General features: G+C 43.6%; 1 pseudogene; it reads right to left on the bottom strand.

Annotated features, from left to right (window-relative positions):
• Window positions 1-2,704: 2,704 nt before the first annotated feature.
• Window positions 2,705-4,231, bottom strand: LOC132434754 (RNA-binding protein FXR1 pseudogene; annotated as a pseudogene).
• Between the last annotated feature and the right edge of the window lie 17,216 nt (window positions 4,232-21,447).

The following is a 21,447-nucleotide window of genomic DNA, read 5'->3' as shown; positions in this document are numbered from 1 at the left end:
TTTTTTAATTTAAGTATAGTTGATGTACAATATTATATAAGTTACAGGTGTACAATGTGTTGATTCATAATTTTTAAAGGTTATACTTCATTTATAGTTATTATAAGATATTGGGTATATTCCCTGAGTTGTACAATATATCCTTGTAGCTTATTTTATACCTAATAGTTTGTATCTCTTAATCCCCTACCCCTATTGTGCCCCTCCCCCCACGACTCTCCCCACTGGTAACCACTAGTTTGTTCTCTATATCTGCGAGTCTGCTTCTTGTTTGTTATGTTCACTAGTTTGTTGTATTTTTTTTAGAGTCCACATATAACTGATATCATACAGTATTTGTCTTTCTCTGTCTGACTTATTTCACTTAGCATAACACCCTCCAAGTCCATCCATGTTACTGCAAATGGCAAAATTTCATTCTTTTTTACGGATGAGTAGTACTCCATTGTGTGTGTGTGTGTGTGTGTGTGTGTGTGTGTGTGTACCACATCTTCTTTATCTGTTCATCTGTGGATGGACACTTAGGTTGCTTCCATGTCTTGGCTATTGTAACTAATGCTGCTATGAACATTGGGTGCGTGTATCTTTTAGAATTAGTGTTTTCTGGAACAAGTATTCTTTAAAGAATAAGAAGTAAGTTCAGGTTGAAGTTGAAATTCCATCCTAGCCTTTCTTGTTATTGATTAACAAATGGCTTATTTGTGGTTTAAGATGTTTTTAATCCGTGAAAGTAGCCACTTGCACCAATACGTGTAATCTTTTAGTGGGTGGGTAATTTGAAGCTACACTTTAATATCTGTATTTTTGTCTTGTCATTTTTAATAGGAGAGTTTATAATGTAGAGCCTGTCTAAAGGTTTCTATGCTTAGTATAAAGTTGGTTCATTTAGTAAGCAAGTGACTGAGCTCCTGTGGCATTACAGATGTTCATGCTGCTACTACCGTTTTATTTGATGTCAGAAAACCCCATTTTAAGAAAATCGTGTCTAGTTTGTGGATTCAACATTTGAATTACTTAGTGATTCCAGAGTGTTCGGAGGCAATCTCAAAGGAGAGCTAATAAAAGTTCATTCATTCAGAATGAAAAGAAGATAGACTATAACTTAGAGAGGCAGACCCCCTGCACCCCGTGCCATGCCCAAGCACAGTGCTCAGAAATGAGCGGGACCAGGACATTTAAACAAAGGCTGTGATATGGACCCTTCATGCATTAAGTGGGTAAAGGGAGCTTGCTTTTAATAATCGACATTTCCCTGTCCAGCATGCTTCAGCGGTTCTGTTCTGTTTCCCCTAGGAAGCCTCTAGGGCTTTTGTGGGAGTAACTGACCATTGGGGCTGGCGGAGGGCAGCTCATGGAGCTCTGATCTGGCCATTGCAGAGGGTCCGTAGACCTCTAATCCCTTCAAAGGATTCCAGTTAATCTCTGCAGTTTGTACACTGCTTAATGGGCACGCTTGTCTTTTTGGTTCAGTTTCTGAATATACAGATAAATTATAGTACTTTAAAGCTAATTGCCCTTAAAAACAAAAACAACAGAATGAGGAAGACTGTTGTAGAAGTTATATCTGTGACATAAAATTTAAAAACCTGCAGAAGAGTTAAAAAAAAAAAGAAGGAAAACTGGAAATCTATGATCCAGATATAATTACTGTTAATACTTTGGCATGTTCTGGTCTTAAAATTAAGTTCTATATGCTTCTAAACATTGGCCAAAATTATATATATATAAAATATATGTCATTTTGTATCTTTTAAATATAAAAGTTGTATTATGAATATACTTACTATTTTGTTGGTTTTTTTTTTGAAGGCAAAAAGAAAACTTTTATTTTGGCATTAATCGCATCAATTTGTTTACATTTATGACATGTTACATATATTATTATTCAAACAACTAACGAAGTCATCAATTTGGCTTTTATTTTCAAGTTCCTATTTGTTCAAAAGACACCTGTGACTTGAAGATTCTTTTAAAATGAATATTCTCTTCACCAAAATAAAAAGTTGACATTTAACAAGTATTACATTTTACACCTGTAAGTTTTTAAAGTACTGCAGAACTGTACAACTACATACAACATGTATATGGTTTGCTGTCTTCCTAGATATGAACTACTGTAAAATGACATAAAATTCAAATTATTTACCTTGTCCACACTTAACTTGTGAGTCTGTCAAATAGCAGTTATTGAGTGTCCAGTAATTAGAGGAGAAAGTAAAAGGAGGACATGAAGATGCTCTTCCCCTTAGGAACTCACTTGTTATAAAGCTAACATACGCCCATAAAGTAACAAAGCAATACTGGGTCGTGTTACCTGGTAACAGAAGTAGATGTTCAGGTAACTATCACTATATGGAATAGATGTGTCCTAAGTTAACAGCAACATCTTATTTGTTAAGTCCAAATCCTCAGTTAATTAAAATTTTATACCATATCAGCAATCTATTTCCACAATAAATTAATTTTGGTTGAAAGAGGTTAAAATGTAAGTTTCTTCTATTGCATGCTTGAGAGAACAGTTCCCAGTGAAGAATAAATAAGGGGGGGAGGGGAATAAATAAGGGAACAATGGCAACAATAAGCCGGTCAATACAGCAGACACTATTAGAGGATTTTCAAACCTCCTTGCCCAGTAACCCTAAATTTAAAAGCAGCAGCAACTGAACAGGTAAAAAGAAAAACGCAGAGGAGTAGGACTGGGAATTCACAGGATGTATGTCTTCTCTGAGCAGCCGTAGCAGCAGCACATAAAAGCAACCTTCATGTTAGCACAGTGAAGCTCAAGGAGCAACTCCATCCTTGACGCTGCAACAAGATTCCTCGGAACCTGAATAAAATCTTCCACAAATTCCAAAAAACCTCTAGCCCTTTTTACAGCATCAGCACTCTCTCCGTAGATTTTAAATGTTCCAGTATCTTCATCCAGCTCAATAGCTGTAACTCCAGGAACCTTTCTAGCTTGCTGTATGTTACTGCCGTGTGTTCCTGTTGGCAGGCCCATCCAATGTCCTCTCACAACAAATTCCGCACGAAAAGCTGCTGCAAGTTGTTTTGTGCATTCTAAATGCTTAGTGGCCTCTTCATTTCTAGACATAAGCATCAACTTCGTACGAATACCTCGCAAATGCACGTCACTCAGAATGTTTACCCTCTTCACGGTTGCTTCACCGGCAGACAGTATCATTAGCTGTGTGGTTTCTGGATGGTAAAAGTTTCTGCCTGCTCCTACTGCTTTCTTAAAATCTTTATGTGCATTTTCACTAGCGCACGTCTCTCTCAAATCCTCAGGAACATCCACTGTGCATTTAAAGAAGGTATTTTTTTGGACAGTTTTATTTTAATTGACAGGCCGAAGTCATTCCAATGGGACCATTTCATTGTAAGTGGCATTGCAAGCAGCATATTCAATGACATAAAATCCTCCTTTCATCATTCGAAGTTTAGCCAACCACCATCCGCATGGTTCTTGATCATTTGCTCTTGAATACACCTGTGCTTCATCTCCTTCACTAATTTATTTATTTATTATTTTTTTTGCGGTACGCGGGCCTCTCACTGCTGTGGCCCCTCCCGTTGTGGAGCACAGGCTCCAGACGCGCAGGCTCAGCGGCCATGGCTCACGGGCCCAGCCGCTCCGCGGCATGTGGGATCCTCCCGGACCGGGGCACGAACCCGTGTCCCCTGCATCGGCAGGCGGACTCTCAACCACTGCGCCACCAGGGAAACCTCAATAATTTCTTTTTTTTATATCAGGTGGTTGTGGTAATCTAACTTCATTAAATGGAACCTGGCGTTCCGGTTGCCAGTTGTTCTCAAAAACAACTGTGAGGGCTTCCCTGGTGGCGCAGTGGCTGAGAATCTGCCCGCTAATGCAGAGGACACGGGTTCGAGTCCTGGTCCGGGAGGATCCCACATGCCGCGGGGCAACTAGGCCCGTGAGCCACAACTACTGAGCCTGTGCGTCTGGAGCCTGTGCTCCGCAGCAAGAGAGGCCGCAGTAGTGAGAGGCCCACGCACTGCGATGATGAGTGGCCCCCGCTCGCCGCAACTAGAGAAAGCCCTCGCACAGAAACGAAGACCCAACACAGCAAAAAAATAATTAATAAACTCCTACCCCCAACGTCTTAAAAAAAAAAACAACAACTGTGAGGGAGTCTTCATGAACATCTTTGATAAATCCCTTGTCGAAAGCCCCGTTGGAGCCGAGAATCTCCACCGTCACCTCCGCCATGTTGGAACTGCAAAGCGATATTGTCATTTTAAATTACAATTTTGTGTTCTCTTGTGTGGATAAATTATAATTTAACTATTACCCTAGCAGACTCTTGGTCTTTTCCTTTTATTTGTGCTTTTGATGTTCTTTTCACTTTGATAAAACATCACTGATTGATGCTAATACACATTTCTGAAACTTGACCACCCTTAGAAAACGGCACAAAAAGTTTTACTTCAAGGATATACAGTGGGAAAAGATGCAGCCTTGCCTTAGCCCTCTCAGTCTCTTAGCCCCTTCTTCATTATCTTTTATGCCATTTATTTGTCTCTGTAACACAATAATTTGCATTTTCTTTACACCACCAAATTATGGGCTTCTTGAGGACAGCAATTTGTGCCTTAATTTTGTTTGACTCCCTCTAGTGGCCAGCCAAGACTTGGCATGTCACAGATGTTCAAAATATTCCTTTGGTGGGCAGGGGGGAGTATATTTCAGGGGCTGTGTGGGAACCCAGGTCCTCTCAGAGATGTGCAATGACAAATCTTGATCTAACTGACTCCCATTACCCTTTCATAGTGGAAAACTTCAAACGTCTACAAAAGTGGAAAGGTCATATGCTGAGCTTCTGTGTGATCTCATCCAGTTCAACAACTGTGAACACTATCAATTTTGCCTCTTCTTCCTCCTCCCTCCCCGCCCTGCAACCCTCCTGGATTACCCTGAAGTAAATCCAAGACATTACAGCATTTCATACCCTTGGATTTTTGATGATGAGTTTACCTCCGAATCCACCGAAAAGGGCATGTTTTCAGGAAGGTGGGCTTGCTGGGAAGCTGTGTAACAGACATGCCAGTGACCTGCCTACCTTGTTCTGCCTTGACCTTGAGCAGGTTGGCTCTCTGGCTCACCTATCTGTCACCTGAGGAGCTTGGCCTAGGTAATCCATGAGCTTCCTTCCAACTTGTACTTTGTTCCAGCTCAGGTCTGCCTTGTAGTCTAGTGTGGTAGTTCTCAAATTGTCGTTGCTGGGCCAGCAGCTTCGGCAGCACCAGGGACCTTGCACAAAATGCAGATTCTCAGGCCCCATACCCAGCCCTACTCAGAAGCTCTGGGAAGGGGTAGATTTGCCAATAATTTGTGGTTTAATAAGCCCTCCAGGTGATTCTGATGAACAGTCAAGCTTGAGAACCACTAATCTGTGAAAGTAGACAAGAGGTCTATAAGCTCTTAAAAAAAAAAAAACGAACAGGGGACTTCCCTGGTGGTCCAGTGCTAAAGAATCCGCCTTACAATTCAGGGGACAACGGTTCGATCCCTGGTCAGGGAACTAAGATCCTATGTGTGGCAGGGCAACTAAGCCCGCATGCCACAAGTACTGAGCTCACGCGCTGCAAACTGTAGAGCCCGTGCGCCCTGGAGCCTGCGCGCCACAACTAGAGAGAGAAAACCCACACGCCACAACTAGAGAGAAGCCCTCATGCTGCAATGAAGATCCCGCGTGCCGCAAATAAGACCCGACACAGCCAAAAAATAAATAAATTAAAAAAAAAAAGGAAATCCTACTGGAAATTGTGCATTTACCCATCATCGAGTTCGATAAGTCAGTACAATGTCAGGTTCTTCCCTTTGTGCAGAATGAGACCAATGGTGGAGTGACTGTGAGATCTTTTGTTGATCAGGAACTCTGATTGATAGTTACAGATCTTGACTCAAAAAGATTTGGGAAAGAAATGATTAGATAAAATGTTTCTGAACTGAAGTATATGTAGGCAATTTTCATTAAAAACGAAAAAAAGAAAAGGTCGAGAACCACTTCATGGGACACACCACATTTGTCATTACATATTTATTTGTTTGATGTCTTATCTCCCCCGTGGCACATGGTAAGTGCTGTGAAGGGTCAAGTCTGCTTTACTCACCGTCCTGCCCCGGCACCCAGGACAATGGCTGGTCAATAGTATGTGTTTAGTAAATATTTGAGGAATGAATGAGCTTTGTTCTTTAGGGAACTTACAGAACTCTGGACAGAGCCAAGCCTAATACTGGTAGAAACAATTAGAGAACAATTAAGGGTTCTATTTTGAGGTCTTGACTACAGTGTAGGAGAATTTGAGCCAAAAGTTCAGTTAGTTTTATATTTGTCACATAAAAGTATCTATTATGTGCTTAGCAGTATCTTGGCCTCTGGGGAGAAGTATGGAAGGCAATACAAGAAAAGAGTAAAACAAGGAGCTCGTGCTAATACGACTATTTCATTGGTTGGTAACTACCTTGCATTCCAGTGCTTTCAGGCATAAGAGTTAGCCAAATAATAATAATTATTAGAGCCACCGCAATCCTTGGGCATCTACCACGTAAAAAGTATTTTATGAGAATCGCCTAAATATCTGTTCCCTGACATGAGCTTATTGGTAAATTTTGAAATTTTGTATTTTAACAAAATAAAAGCTCATTGATACCTTCATTTGTAAAAATTAAAAACGAGGTTAGAAAGTTGTTTCCAAAATTTAAACATCTGCAGACATCATGGTCTGTAAAGGTAACACGAGTTTTAGCATCATTTATTTAATACATACCTATCTATTGAGTATGTACCATGTGCCAAGTACTTGTCTAAGTGCTGGAGATACAGCAGTGAACAAATCAGGCAATTCCTGCCCTCCTGGAACTTACATTCTAGCGGTAAGATTGGCAGTGAACCTCTGTGCTGTAAGTGATTTTCATTTTCATAGAAAATGTGGTAAAGATTCTGTTATCTAAGATCACAATCTGGCCATCTATAAGCTGTAATATGTTACAATCCATGGAGACCAAGCAGACAGGTGTGGGCATTCCTGCTAACCCCTCTGAGCTGTGAGATGCCCACTCTTTCCTCCTGATACCTTTCCTACCCTATGTGACACATGCATTGGGGGTGGGGAGTGCCAGGGTCAATCCATTACCAAGGCGTAAAGTATTTATGATTTTTAAAGTAAGATGCATAATAAGAAAGATCCAATATTGCCTTCTTGCACTGCCCTGTATTAGCTTGGGCTGTCATAACAAAATACCATAGACCAAGCAGCTTAAGCAGCAGAAATTTATTTCTCACAATTCTGGAGGCTAGAAATTCAAGATCAAGTTTCTGGTTGATTTGGTTTCTGGTGAAAAGCTCTCTTCCTGGCTTGCAGGTGGCCACATTCTTGCTGTATCCTCACATGGCCATTCCTCACCTCCTCCCATAGGAGTGTGGAGAGAGGGAGAGAGAGAGAGAAAGAGAAAGAGAGACGGAGCCTTCTACTGTCTCTTGTAATAAGGACATTAACTCTGTTGATCAGGGCCCCACCCTTATGACCTCACTTACAACACACTGGGAGTTAGGGCTTCAACATACGAACTTTGGGGGGACACAAGTCTTCAGTCTATGGCACACTCCAAAGATTGCCCCCTTAGGTGAGCATTCTCAGTTTTGGAGCCTGCAGTTTTAGGGTTGGTTTGCAAGAGCACACAGGGGCTCCCAGCACTGGTTTGGGGGGTTTAGAGGAGGAACGAGACTCTTCTTCTGAAGTGTGTGAGGCTGGAGCACACATAGGTGACACCATTATTGTCGGTAATCTTTTTTGTACCTGGCAGGGAGACTGAGTGTGTATACCCCTGTGCAACCCCAGGGCAACACATGACAGGGTACTTACCTGTAGGTGTTTGTGGGTTGTTGGTAGACAGTTCTGGACTGGAGACAGCACACAAAAATTGCTAAGTCCTTCAGAGGGCAAGTTCTTCTGGATTTGAGCCATCAGATGAATTCCCTGCCATGCTAATAAGATCTACCACCATTATTCACACATTTCTTAAATGTCCTGGTTTATTTTGATGTTGAAGGCACACGTATAGACCACCCTTTACAAAGGATTCCGTTTGGCCCTCTCTGCTTCTGGCTTGACAAAGGATTCTGTTCATTTCCTGTGCCTCTGCTTCCTGCTGACATTCTTGTCTTCTGTTAGACTTGAATGTGACTCAATTTAGGAGTAATATATCACGAGACCCATCTGGACCTTGGATTTACTAGGGCTTCCTTGCTCTTTGGAATCCATCATTCCCATGTTTTAGATTGAGAAGGTGTCACAGAACTGGTCAATCGCAAAAGTGGGACCTGATCCTCAAACTCTATCTCCTAGGTAGTGAGGGATGATCTGTGTGCATTTCTGTGCCTTTCTCTTCACCCACATTCACTCTGAAGGTGATTCTGCAGGTGGCCATTCTATTGCATTGCTTTTGCAGTTTTGCCACCCAAGGGTGAGCCTGTGAGTCAGGGGTTAGAAATAAGAAAATGGAAGCCCAAAGAGGAAACCTGGGAACAGATTTGAGTAGCTAATTCTGGCGCATCTAGTAAGATTTAAAAATTAAATACCATTTAACTACTTGAAGGCATTTGAATAACAGGGTCCTGCAAAGTTAGTGACCTTCATTATAGGCTCCACTGAGTTTGGTTGTATTTTCACATTGTAAGAGTTTCACAGAGTTTTCATTTTAGTAGTGTAAATTTTTTCAGTTGTGATAGGAATATAACTTTGCAGTTATTTAGTTAGGTACATGGAAGTAAAACCCAGTTCCTCCTCTCTTATGATTTTGAGTGGAGTAAAGGCAATGGGAACTAACATTTCATGGCTGTTCTGGCCAGGTTCTGAGTTGGACTGATAGCACCTATGAGGTGTAGCTATTATCATTTCCATTTTATATGTGGGAAAAGCAAAGTCCAGAGAAGTTCAGGAACTTGATCCAGGTCATGTAGAGGTGAGATGCTGTACCAGATGTGAAGGCACATCTGTCTGACCACAAAGCTATACAACTGTGAAGCCAAATCTTAGCCCCACGCAAAAAGTCTCTGTCCATTCTGTCACCTGTCCAAACTGTCATCTGTTTCAAATTAATTCCTACTTGTACTTTTCATTTGTCTGTCATTCAGTCTCCCTTCTCTTAGCCCTGACCCCAGGGCTGGTCAGAGTAACAGCCATATCTCAGGATAAACATTCTGCCTTTATCCTTTCTATCATCTTCCCTGTTTCTTTCTGAGAACCTGCATTTTTTCACAGGCTTTTATGGGGTGTTAGCCTAAAAGAAAATCTTCATTTGGCCCTCTCTTTTGCTAAGATATTTGTTGGTTTTGTCCAGAGAATTAGGCATTATGATTTCTGTAGCTCTAAGATACCTTTGCCTGACTGTGTCCAGGATGCTGGCTTGATTTTACTTTCATCTTCTAATTACAATCTTTCTTCTGTTCATTCATGGCTGTTCACAGCATCTCTTAGACGCGAGTAGAGGAGAGAGATTCTTGGTTGAACAGAAAACCAGAACTACTATGAGCTCACATCTCTGAAGTTTAAATTGTCTTCCCAAAATGTTAGTTTGAGAGCAAATTCAGTCAGTGTGCTTGATCAATAACTCCATATTAAATGCTCACTGTGTCACTGTACATCGTATTGCATTAGGTGTGGCAAGGGACACCCAGGGGCAGTGCGGACCTTGCTTTCAAGGGGTAGTTTGTAAACTATAGACATATGAAGTATTGCTGCTATCCTTACTAATGGCTACAGACATGATACAAGTTTAGAAAAAGTAGTATTTGGGCTGGTGTGTTTGTGGACAGAGAGGAAGTGAATCTGATTGACAGCAGATGAGAGGAGAAAGGAGCAGGTAGACTTTGACCTAAGCTCGGTTATCTTACATGGGCCATATCACTAATCCTTACTCAGTGAGGTGGAGGGTTGGACCCATTGTAGACATGAGGACATGAAGGTGTGGAAAAGCCAGTGGACTTGCTCAAGGTTACATGGGCAACAAGTGGTGGAAAATCCATTTTTATCTGACTCCAAAGTGGGAGTGAGGCCTGCACAGAGCCAGGCTGATGAGATGGGCTTGTGTATGTGTGTGGGGTGTGGCCTGAGGGCACCCCAACACCAAGCCACTTCCCCCGACTTCTTACCACACAGACTGCAAAGACTTTAGCGTTTTAAGATACCTTCAGGATTCTTGGGTCCCACCCAGACCTTATGAATTAGAATCTTTGATGCATCTGCATTTCAAAAGCCCTCCAAGGGAGTCTTATGCATGCTGCAGGGTAAGAAGCACTGCTCTGTGGAGCTGCTCTCTCACTGCCCTGGCAAGAGGCCACTGGAAGGGCTCTTTGGTCTAGAAAGCTGGAGTCCATCCTGACACAGCTTCCTTAGTCAGACTTGCCTTTAGATGATGATGATCCTGCATCTGTTTACATGGCAGTGACCTGAGTGGTTAAGCTAATGAGAGTGTACTTAAGAGCTGGTATCTGGAGTCATGCAGACCCAGGGTCACATGTGGACTCGGCTATACTTGGGCAAGTGACCTAATCTTCTCTAGGTCTGTTTCTTCATCTATAAAATGGGGTCAGTGATAATAAACACCTAGTAGAGCAGTGGCAAGAATTCAGCGTGTTCCATGTCAGGTGTTAGAATATTGCCTTCTACATAGAAAGAGCCCAAACGCCTTCCCCTCCCCCTCCTTCTCCTGCTACTATTACTACTCCTCCCCATCTCCCACCACTTCTTCCCCTTCCTCGCCATCGTGATGACGATGATGATATTATCACCCACATCCTGTCTCTGGGTCTTAACACAGTGGTGCTCACTTCCCACCGCTGTCCACACCTCTTGCTCAGTTCCTACGGTGATGATGCCGGGTCATCCTGTGACCTCTAGGCTCCCCCCATGTGACACGGATCCACTTGATGGGGAACTGGGCCTGTACCATCGTCTGCTCATCTCACTTATTTTTCTTTAGCGCTGCTGCCTGTGAGCGGTGTTCTTTGAGCGTCGTAACTGGGAAGCAGTTGGTAGTTTCGCACAACTGGCTGCCGTGGTTTGTGAAGCTCCTACGTCGTGCCAGCATTTCACATCATCCCTGAGCCTCAGCACAGCCTCAGGATGTAGAGTCTGTGATACACATTCTACAGCTATGTAAACTGACGCCCAGAGGATTACCTGCTGGGAAGCACCATAGGAGATTGCTATTTTTGTAGATCGAAATAGTATAATGGCCACTTCGAATGGTTTAACCTAATACTTTCATCATACCGCATAAATGTTTTTCACACACTAAAAGAATGGTCCTGGGAGTTCCCTGGCGGTCCAGTGCTTAGGACTTGGCGCTTTCACTGCCGAGGGCCCGGGTTCAATTCCTGACGGGGAACTAAGATCCTACAAGCCATGCGGCTCGGCCAAAAAGGATATTTTCTTATTTCTTCTAACCAGAATATTACCTGAAAGGACACATTAAAAAAATTGTGGTCATGCACTTTTCCAAGCATTTCACAATGTAACTCAGTCCTCACAACAGCCTTATGAGGTGGGTGCTGTTATCGGCGCCCTCATCTTACAGATGCGGAGCCGAGGCACAGAGACGTTAAGGAGCTTGTCCAAGGCCACACGCCAAGAGGTGGAGAGACACAACATGGACACAAGCAGTCTGGGCCCGGAGCCTGGGCTCTAAGCCTCCTGAATCTTGGGGTAAGGGGCTTTTTCTCGAGTGAGCAGCATTTTTGCTGCTGTGGACTTTGGACAAGTGGGGGCAGGAAGGGCACGGGCCTCTGTGAGCACCTCTGTGAACCTGTGTTAGGTGCTCTGTGTACCCTCTCACCTAACTTTAGCAGGAGACTTGTGATGTTTTCCTCACCTCCCATTCTACAGGTGAGGAAAACCAGCTGGATTTCAAGCCTCCTGGTGTCTGACTGCAGAGCTCTGTCTGTCCTTATGCTGGGTGCTGCTTCCCTCTCCTTTCACTCCTCCTGTGGTGGAATTACCGCTGCGACCGTTGTCAGGAATCCGGTTTCTCAACCTCCTGCTCTTTGCTCTGTTGAGACCCAGCCCTGGCCACTGCGCTGCTCTTAACTCTCAGACTGGGATTCGGGTCGCCAATGGGGTCTTCTTTAAATGATTGGATCATCATGGTAGGGCACAAAAGTGCCTTGTTGGGATTTTATACGGATTTGGGTTCATTTACACGGGTGAAAATGAATAGAATCAGACAGGGCCCTTGGACGTGCCCTTCTAATCCCCATTAACACTGGATAAAGCCTGCAAATTCCCAGAGAGATTTCTCACGTGGAGACAATGGTAAGAAGCAGCAGTGCGTCTTCTCCAGCCTGTGGCCACACTCGAATGTCTTACTAACAAAGCAGGTGGTCTGGACAAGAGCTTTTTCTCCTGCTCAGGTAGCAGTGTTATGGCAACTTGCTAGCAAGACTATCTTTTGAAAAATGCTGAGAGATATTATTTATTTTTAATTAACATTTTAATTTTGAGGTATTTATAGATTCACATGCAGTTGTAAGAAATAATACAGAGCTCTCATGTGCCTTCTACTCAGTTTCTCCCAAGGGTAATATCTTGAAACTCTATAGTACGATATCACAACACTGATACAGTCAAGATACAGAATTGTTCCATCACCACAACCATCCCTCATGCTGCTTTTGCGGAGACATGGCTGCTTCCCTTTCACTCCTGCCATCCCCTATCCCTGCCCCCTGGCAATCACTGCTCTGTCCTCTAGTTCTATAATTTTGTTGATTCAAGGATGTTATATAAAGAGAATTATATAGAATGTGATCTCCTGAGATTGTCCCTCCCCACACCCCGCCCCAGCATAATTCCCTGGAGATTCATCTAAGTTCTTTTGAGTATTAATAATTCATTTCTTTTAAATTGGTGCAATCACTATGGAAAACAGTATGGAGGGTCCTCAGAAAAGCTAAAAATAGAGCTGCCGTGTGAGCCAGCAATCCCACTTCTGGGCATATACCTGGACAAAGCTACAATTCAAAAAGATACATGCACCTCTATGTTCACAGCAGTGCTATTCACATTAGCCAAAACATGGGAACAACCTAAATGCCTGTCAGCAGATGAATGGATAAAGAAGATGTGGTACTTATATACAATGGAATACTACTCAGCCATAAAAAAGCATGAAATAATGCCATTTGCATCAACATGCATGGATGGACCTAGAGGTTATCATACTAAGTGAAGTAAGTCAGAAAGAGAAAGACAAATACCATGTGATATTACTTATATGTGGAATCTAAAATATGACACAAATGAATCTATCTATGAAACAGACTCACAGACATAGAGAACAGACTTGTGATTGCCAAGGGGAAGGGGGGTGGGGGAGGGATGGACTGGGAGTTTGGGATTAGTTGATGCAAATTATTATATATAGAATGGATAAACAACAAGGTGTCCTACTATATAACACAGGGAACTATATTCAATATCCTGTGATAAACCATAATGGAAAAGAATATGAAAAAGAATGTATATATATGTATAACTAAATCACTTTGCTGTACAGCAGAAATTAACGTTGTAAATTAACCATTCTTGAATAAAATAAATTCAAAAAAATAACATTCCTTTTTATTGTTGAGCTGTATTCCAAGCTGTGGCTGGGCCACAGTGTAACCATTAACGTGTTGAAGAATATGAAAATTGTTTCTGGTTTTTGACTATTATGAATAAAGCTGGTGTTGACATTTGTGTACAGGGTTTTGTGTAAACATAAGTTTTAATTCCTATAGTATAAATATCCAGGAGTGCAATGGCTGGATCTTATGGTAGTTGAATGTCTAATTTTATAAGAACCTGCAAAACAGTTTTCCAGAGTATCTGTACCATTTTACACTCCTACCAGCAATGCATGAAGATCCGGTTTCTCTGCATTCTTGACAACATTTGGTATTGTCACTATTTTCTCTTTTAGACATTCTGATGGATGTATAGTGATATCTCATGGTGGGTTTAATTTGTATTTTCCTATTGGGCTAATGAAGCTGAACATCTTTTCCTGACTTACGTGCTTTCTGTTTATCCTCTTTGGCAAAATATCTCTTTTATGTCTCTTGCCCATTTTCTAATTGGATTTTTTTTAACTGTTGAGTTTAAGAGTTAAAAAAGTATTACAGGTGCTAGTCTTTTGTTGGATATGTGGTTCGCAAATATCTTCTTCCATTCTGTAGTTTGTCTTGTCTTTTCTTAACAGGGTCTTTTGCAGAGCAAAACTTTTAAATTTTGGTGAAATCCAGTGTGTCAACTTATCAATTTTTAAGGATTGTGCTTTTGGTGTCAAATCTAAAAACGTTTTGCCTAGCCCTAGATCATGAAGATTTTTGACTCTTCTTGGTTGTTTTTTTTTTTCCTAGAAGTTTTATAGTTTCGTTTTACATGTAAGTCTGTGATCCATTTTGAGTTGATTTTTGTATAAGGTGCAAAGGTTTAGGTTAAGATTCATTTCTTTGCCTACGGGTATCCAATTGTTCCAGCACCGTTTGTTGAAAAAGCTCTTTCTCCTCCATCGAGCTGCATTTGCAATGATTTCTTCTAAGATTTTAAGAACTGATATATTTGCCTTTTTCTTATCGAGGCAGATAGACTGGGCCACATAAGCGCCTACGGTTTGTACAATAAATTTGAGTTGCTCGTGTAGCTAATTATAGTCAGGCCATCCACAAGGGCATTTCAGCTGAGGGACCCTGGGGGTCAGGACTTGATGGCAGCTGTGGAGGAGTGAGAGTCAGGGCCCCGGGGACTCTGGATGGGAGGCTGAGCTTCTCCGGAGTTTTGCTGCTGCTGGGCAGCTGGGCCGCTTCCTATTCCAGGCAGGGGTGGTGACACCGGGTGTTCTGGGTCGGCCTGGGGCACGCTGACCTGCTGGTGGACTTGACCTTGTGGAAGGCACGGGCATGACCGGGTTAGGTTCCCACTTCGTCTCACCCGTCATCTGCAGCCCTGCCTGATCCCTGGTGATCTCAGCTGTCAGCTCCTGTGAGGTTTCCCCAACCCCGACCCCCAGTGCAGCCTCCAGCAGCTGGCGGTTTCAAAACTTGTATCTAGAACACGCAGGACTCCAGTGCCATCTTGGGAGTGTGGGTTTGCACTGAAAAATTTGTGATTATTTTTAAATGTTTTCTATTACACACAGGTGTTCACTAGAGAAAAAACTAGATAGCACAGTTCAGCAAAACTTATCTGTAATCCCCATACCCTGAGATAATCCCTGTGAACACAAAATTATTAATTTTGAAAGGAAGATTTTTTTTTTTTTTCTCATTTCTTTCACCAGCTGGACCATCAAGACACAAAGCTGGTTTGGAAAAAAAAGAAAAGAAAAAAAGAAATTGTTCTCTCATTGGCTGCATCTGGAGAGAGGTTTTGGCACTGCGGAGCGTGCCGCAGATGTGGCCTGTGTGTGTGAGGGCACAGGTCAGCACTGGCAAATGCAACTTCACCCAAAGGTGGGGTACCAAGGCCGGTGGGACCAGTGCTGCCAGAATGATCTTTTGTGTCCGCTGCTCAGCTGTCCAGGATCATGGCTGCGGACATCAAAGACATGTCTAAACACTGTTATCTGGCCCTATCCTTTGCCCTGACTGTGGAAGGGGTCTCCCCACAGGGAGCCCTGGAGAGCAGAGCCCCTGCCTTCCGTCCCACTATTAATTCCACGTAAGAGTGGATCAGTAGTATTTGCATTAGCCATGGACCTCCGTCTCTCTGTTTTGTTCTGAGAAAAAATTTGTTGACTTACCTAATTAAAAGCTTAAAAAGCATTTTCTTTACATTTCTTTACGTTATGTGTGTTAATTGTAGAAAAGTTATAAAACACAGAAAAATACAAAACCCCAAACTATAATTCCTCCACCTAGAAATAACCATTGTTTGCCTTTTAGGAAGTTCTTGTCTTTTTCATGTTCACATACAATAGAAATTTTACAAAAAAATGCTATCCTCCTGTACGTAGTTTCCCCGTAGGTGTGCTAGGCCTCGTCAACCATGTCATTGCTGCAAACATTCTACTGCACAAATTTTGATATCTGCAGAGTTCTATCATATATCATTTTTACACAATTTCTTTACATTTTAGAATTGTGGCTTAAAAATATTAAGATGGTATTGTTACCTTTTCTGCTTAGCAAACAATTCTTATTGTAGCAACTAAAACATTGTGTATACAATTACCTGCTTTTGTTTACTGTAGGAACTTTGTAAAGGTATGTTCAAGTAATAGATTGTTACTTTGCTAGTTCAAATGGTTCTGGCTGCTTGGGATAAGGGAACCACTGAGACTGACTCAGTTTTGCTGAACAAAGAGTGGATGCTTGACATCTTTACAGCAGGGAATGGATTCTGGTCAGACTTCTGAACACATGGGCACCTCTGTGGGGGAAAGGCTCACAAGGGGAACAGCAGATCGGTCCCCGGTGCATTTTCCTAGGCCAGCTTTTGGCTAAGAAACATTAAGAGAGAAAGTGTAGAGAGTGCTGGCAAAGTAGTTTGATTTCGGTGTTAGCCTGCGATGTAAATGTAACAGATCATGAGATACCATTTTACTCCACATTTTCATCTATGATGTGACTTGGCCGTGATGCCGGGCTCAGGTTTTTGGTCCCATCTTAGAGTCCTCGGTCAAGCGCTGTGCCAGGCTCTTTGTCCTGACCACACTGCATGTCATCGCCTGTTCACCTGCACCTTCCCTGCATGGATTACCCAGATTTTGAAGGCAGGAAACCAGGCTCCATCACTCGGGCACCCATGGGACCCCAGCTGAGTGCTGCAGCCTCCTGGCCAGTGAACATGTTCAACCCCTTTAATTCAGTGGTGTGCCCTAAGACTTTGCAGTTATTCACATAGGTCCCAAGCTCTTTTGAGTATATTGCCGTGGTGGTGGTGGGAGCTGAGAGGCAAAAGGATGTGACTGAGAGGACGGCATCTTGTTTCCACCATGGGATTCTTTCCGTGATGGGATGTGAAGAATTTTAGACAGGTTTCCTGAATTACTGTTACCCAGTTCATTACTAAGGGAAGGTGTTTTAGATACTATTTTATATTATACTTTTACCAAAGGAAAAGATAATTTTGAGATGCTTCTTGTTAGGTTTGCTTTATTTTGTTTTCAGGAACCATAATTTTTTTTTTTTGGCCATGCTGTGTGGCTTGTGGGATCTTAGGTCCCCGACCAGGGGTCAAACCCGGGCCCTCGGCAGTGAGAGTGCAGAGTTCTAACCCTTGGACTGCCAGGGAATTCCCAGGAATCATACTCTTAGGGTTCCCTTTCTATTTATGTTTGGGCGGAACTGATTTTTTTTTTTTTTTTTTTTTCCACTCATTAGAGCCTGGATTTCCTTGTAAGTTTACAGAACCAGTACAACTTGGCGCCTCCCTCAGTTCAGCTGTTTGCTCCTTTATTAGTGAATCTGAATAAAGGCAATAATAACAAATAGGATGAACATATTTACTGGCCACAAACATTGTATCAGGTACTTCATCTGTATCTCCATCTACTTTATGTATCGTTTCATCTGTAGCACTTCATAGAGTGAAGGCTTATAGGGGGTTCTGTAGGGCTTAGAGAAGGGCTGCATGATTTAATGCTCCAGCAAGCCCGCGGAGGTAAGTTTTATTGTCTTCAGAGTTGAGGACTAGAGGCTGAGAAAGCCCCAAGGACAGGGTCATGCAGCTTGAAGGGGTCAACTGGGATTCAAACTGAAGTCTATGCAGCCTCAAGGCTGTGTTGGTGCCACTGGCTTGGTCAGTTTCTGGGGCGGGGGGCGCGCAGGCTTCATAGACAGAGCTGGAAAAGGAGGGGCAGTGGCGCTGACTGATACAAGAGCTTTCCAGAGGGTTAAGGGACCACCTTGTGGTGGTAGGGGCCTCATCTCAGCCCCCAGCTTGGATAGAGGTTTCACACATGCCCGAGGTCAGAGATGACCTCCCAGCGCAGACACCCTTGTAGTTCTAAGGCTGTTGGACGATGTCATTTACTGTTTTATTGATTTCCTCAGAAATTCTCGTGAGGTACTTCTGTGGGGAAAAAATAATTAAAAAAAAAAAAAAAAAAAGGGCTACTTCCTAACCTTAGTAATTCCTGATGTGGTAGAAACAGACTCATCAGCCAGCCAGAACTGTTAGTGCAGCAGCAGCTGCTACTTATTATCTTAAAATTCTCTTTAGATCTTGATATACTTTAGTGGAATGACAATATTTCTTTCCAACTTTTAATTTTGATACAGTATTCTTTTTGCAGTGATGTAACAAAAACGTTTCCAAATCTCTGTATTATATATAATGAGTTTAGAGAAAGGCACACATTCACCAAGATCACGATCAATAATAGACACGGCACCAGAATATTGATTTTGTCCTTGAGGAAATCCAATAATAACAAATCGATGAATTATAACACATGATGAAAGTGGTTGAACTCACCTGTAAACAGACATTGGGAGGAAAGCAGTAGTAACGTATGCTACTAATAACTATTCAATTGGGGGAGATGATGATGTTTAGTGTTGGCAGACACTCAGGGGTGGTGCAAGGGGGCAGAGAGACAGAGCAATTTACCTGTAGTTCTGTGATGAAGAAGTGACAGGCTGGCATCAAAGCTGCCACGTTTGCTTATTGCTACAACAATTATTTATTGAACGCCCGCCGTGTGTCAGGCACCGGGGACAGACTGGTGAGCCAACCCCTCCCTGCCCGTGGCTCCTGTGTGTATGGCTGTTCAGCTGAGCTGGGGGAGACAGACTTTATCACACGATCCCTGAATGAATGAGGAGGGATGCACTCAGATAGGAAGAAAGTTCCAGAGAGCAGAGAGCAAAGAAACGTGACCTAGATTGGAACTTGATCTGAAGAGGACTTGGCAATAACTGCAGGACCAGGGGGTGTGGTGGTGGGTCTGGAGGAGGTTTGCCCTGACCCAGGAAGCAGTGCGAGCATTGCAGGGCTCAGCCCCCGCGGCCCGTGCCTGCGATGGAGGCAGTGGGGTGGATGTCTGGAGGGCAGAGGTGTGCAGCCTGGGGGGCAGGTGGGGACCTGCCCAGAAAACCTTTGGGCGTTTGTTAAAGATGAGAGAGCTTAACCACGGAGCGATGGGAAGCTGCTGCCGGGGCTTCAGGCGCTGGGGCGGGCCTGGGGAGCCGTGGCCGGGTCGGTGGGCTGTCCCCCGACTCTGTGTCCTTTGCGAGATGCCTCTGGAAACTTGACGTTCTCCACGAAGCTTTCTTTGAGGCCTTTGAATGTGACAGCAGATGGAGCTGAAGGGGCTGGGGGGCGTCTAGCCTTCAGTTTTCTGAGCTGGCCTCCAGGTGGTCTTCCAGGGGACCTCCAGTGGAGATTTAGCCACAGGGTTTGGGACTCAGCGGTGAGCTTTTTCAGACAGTAGCCATGATCGGTATTTCCACCGTGTGTTTCCTCTATTGCAAGCCCTGTAACATCGCGAGAATTTGAGGCACTGAGGACCGTTGACGGGGTGATGCCCTCTTGCTTGTCCACACCCTCCCCGTGTGAAAGTCCAGCAGAGTCCCGGGCTTCCAAGAAACTTCCCCTATGTTTGCAGATATTCACTGATCTCTCTTTTCTACTCTGTTTGAAGCTTATTGTCCACCCGATGATTTGGGGGAAAGGTAGCATTAAGTGTAACCGCATCAACACAAGTGAGCCCTAGGTCTTTGATGGCAGGGGAGGAAGGATTTACTCTGCACTTCCCAGCTCAGCACACCTGGGACCCGAAGCACCTGGCAAGCGTCTGTTGTGTTATACAGCTGGAGAGAAGCCAGCACCTGCTTCTTCCTTCGCTTTCCTCAACTCCAGGTCTCCTGGCTTCAGCTTCTGTGATGAGTCAGAGGACCAAATCAGAGGGTCTGGCATTCATAGATGCTGCAACTAGATTCAGATTTTCTCATTTTCCATCCAGTTCGACAAGAGAGGGAGCCTCTTTCCTCCCTGTCTTCTTCCTTCCCTCTGTTGTGTGTGTGTGTGTGTGATGGGTAGGGGGAGGTGGGGGGACATCTGTAGAGTCTCTGAAAGCGGGCAGTCTGGCTCCCCCTCCCATGAGCAGAGGCGAATGGAACAGGGGTTCACATCATTCACTTCCTGAATCCTGTTCCCAGGTGAGTTTCAGGGCCTTCATCTCTGGGCACAGACATCTCAAGATGGATGGATAATTAGAAGATATACATCTGTGCCCTCACCTTTGGGGTCACTTGGTAGATTAAATTCATTTAATCCTGAAAAGGTCAAGTAGGAGAGGCGTATTTGCCCACACATAAGGGCCCTCCTTTCTCCACAAGCCTGGGATGGCTGTGGTGTGTTTAAAAAGAAATTTAGAAATGTCCTTGTATATATGAACATGTGCCATGTACATCATATACATGGAAGAAGCTATTTTCTGAAAGTATAACATGAACATGTGTGCTGTGGATGTTCTTATATGTTTGTTTCCCTAAAGTGGCAGGGATGGGAAGCAGGCCTTAGGCAAGATTTAGTCACTGACTTCCTTGGGCTTCCCAGGGAAGCTCTTTGGATGGGATTTCCTCACCTGGAAAACTAGGAGATGGGACGAGGTAATGTCGGTCCCGTTCAGCGATACCATCCCCCGTGGCCTGGGAGCGTTGTTTCTAACCATGATGCATTCTTCCCTCAGTCTTTGCTTGAGTGAAGATGCTGGGATTTCCTATCCTTTGGAAGGGAGCCGGCTGTGTAAGCAGGTGGTGAACAAGCGGCTGAGCCAGGGAGGGAACTGCCGGGCTGTGTGCAGATGGCTTCCCTGGGGACTGAGCCTGTGTTAATGGCCTAAGGGGAACCAGCCACACTTTCTCATCAGTAAGGCCAATGATGACGGCCCCTCCGGCCCATGAATCTAAGCTTCTCTTCCCATGATTGATGGCAGGCCTTTTTGCACATCCTCCCCAGATCTGTGGTGTTTTGTTAATTAGGTTATGAGAAACCTACTGTGGCCAAGGGAGGACGTTAGGGCGTTGTGTGGTGTATTTATTATTTTTCCAGTAGACCAGATGCCTTTGCAATTAGTTAGGAATTGGTGGTGGCTTTCCCCAAAGTAAACAGATAGAAATAATCGTATAGTTCTCCCTCTCTTTCCTTTATTCATTTATTAAAAGTTCGTTATGCTTAGATGCTGTGACGTGTGCTGGGAGGAAAGAAAGAATGTGGCCTGGGGCTTGCAGCTTGGCTGGTAGGAGAAGGGGGCAAAGTACCATAAAGGGTAATGTGCAGATGCGGGGGTAAGAAGGAGCCCTTTTGGGTGAAAATGTCTCAAAGAGCTTCGTGGAGAAAGGTCACCTGAGTTAATACTTTAAAGAGATGTACTCTTGGGTTATGTGAAGGGGAAAGGACATTCCTGGTGGAGGTCCAATTTTTTAAAAAAAA

The sequence above is a fragment of the Delphinus delphis genome, chromosome 12 (genome assembly GCF_949987515.2).
Source record: "Delphinus delphis chromosome 12, mDelDel1.2, whole genome shotgun sequence".
In the NCBI taxonomy this organism is placed as follows: domain Eukaryota; kingdom Metazoa; phylum Chordata; class Mammalia; order Artiodactyla; family Delphinidae; genus Delphinus; species Delphinus delphis.
This window is presented reverse-complemented; position numbering and strand designations above follow the sequence as displayed.